General features: G+C 38.1%; 1 non-coding gene across 1 annotated transcript; it reads right to left on the bottom strand.

The window, feature by feature from the left end:
• Positions 1-935: 935 nt before the first annotated feature.
• TRNAY-GUA (transfer RNA tyrosine (anticodon GUA)) lies at positions 936-1007 on the bottom strand. The gene has a single exon. It is a non-coding gene; the product is annotated as a tRNA-Tyr (tRNA).
• Positions 1008-1752: the final 745 nt, after the last annotated feature.

Below are 1752 nucleotides of genomic sequence, written 5' to 3'. Positions count from 1 at the left end.
TATTTTCCTAAGCAACTTACTCTCAAACACTCTTAACCTCTGTTCCTCTCTCAAAGTGAGAGTCCAAGTTTCACAACCAAACACAACAACCGATAATATAATTGTTTTATAAATTCTAAATTTCAGCTCTTTTGACAGCAGACTAGATGACAAAATATTCTCAACCGAATAACAACAGGCATTTCCTATATTAATTCTGCGTTTAATTTCCTCTCGAGTATTATTTATATTTGTTACTGTTGCTCCAAGATATTTGAATTTTTCCACCTTGTCAAAGGATAAATTTCCAATTGTTATATTACCAATTCGTACAATATTCTGCTCACGAGACATAATCATATACTTTGTACTTTCGGGATTTACTTCCAAACCTACCTCTTTACTTGCTTCAAGTAAAATTCCCTTGTTTTCCCTAATCGTTAGTGGATATTCTTCTAACATATTCATGTCATCCGCATAGACAAGCAGCTAATGTAGTCGAACGTTCACAATTACTATGTGTTTTACATTTTTAAACTGAGCTACGAGTGAATCACAAATCTCTTTTGATAATTTAAACCAAATTTAAATATTATTATAGTAAGTGCAACGATAAGTTCCTTAAGAGTTCGTTTTCCGTTTCTCTACCTAAAAACTTGTAAATGTTTGCATATTGAACTTTTTTAAGTTGTTCACTGGTAGCATGCAACGTGTAAGTCCTCACGATAAGCGAATACAAGTTTCGCCTGTCATTTTGTGTTATTTCTTGTTATTATTTTGCTGAGGCGGAAATGCACTTCGGGATATCTACGTGTAGGGCTAGTTAGCCATAAACTGAGTAATTGTAAATAAAATCAGGAATTTCAAGGAATTCAATGTTAGACGAAAACATTAAAGAATAAGAATAAAACACTATTACAATACGATGAAAGAGTAATGGAACGGAGAAAAATTCTCTCCGGCGCCGGGATTTGAACCCGGGTTTTCAGCTCTACATGCTGATGCTTTATCCACTAAGCCACACCGGATACAATTCCGACGCCGGTTAGAATCGTCTCAGATTAAGCTCCAACTCTTGGGTTCCCTCTAGTGGCCGCCCTCTGCACTACGTCATAGATGTCTATGAACGCAGGACCGAAGTCCACACATGTGCTGAGGTGCACTCCATATGAGAGACTAGTTGGCCAGGATCCGACGGAATAAGCGCCGTCTTAAATCACGAAGTGATTTACGCATATCATATATATTATTTTAATGTACCGAAGTACATATGATATTTTCCATGCAGATATCGAGTGCACCTCAGCACATGTGTGGACTTCGGTCCTGCGTTCATAGACATCTATGACGTAGTGCAGAGGGCGGCCACTAGAGGGAACCCAAGAGTTGGAGCTTAATCTGAGACGATTCTAACCGGCGTCGGAGTTGTATCCGGTGTGGCTTAGTGGATAAAGCATCAGCACGTACAGCTGAAAACCCGGGTTCAAATCCCGGCGCCGGAGAGAATTTTTCTCCGTTCCATTACTCTTTCATCGTATGATGACGCAGAATATCTGCATGGAAAATATCATATGTACTTCGGTACATTAAAATAATATACACTATTACAATAGCCTAATATTAGTAATATGTCGGCATTCAGATCAACTACAGTTCTGCGCGACAGTTTATTTGTAATCGCGAGTAATGCAAATTCAGAGTCATAATAGACAGGCACGATATACTTTGAGTGAACCATACTGAAAAATATCTTGTGAACTCAAGACTAATTTC

Source organism: Periplaneta americana, chromosome 7, assembly GCF_040183065.1.
Source record: "Periplaneta americana isolate PAMFEO1 chromosome 7, P.americana_PAMFEO1_priV1, whole genome shotgun sequence".
Lineage (NCBI taxonomy): Eukaryota > Metazoa > Arthropoda > Insecta > Blattodea > Blattidae > Periplaneta > Periplaneta americana.
The sequence above is the reverse complement of the archived record's forward strand: the minus strand, read 5'-3'. Positions and strand labels throughout refer to the sequence as shown.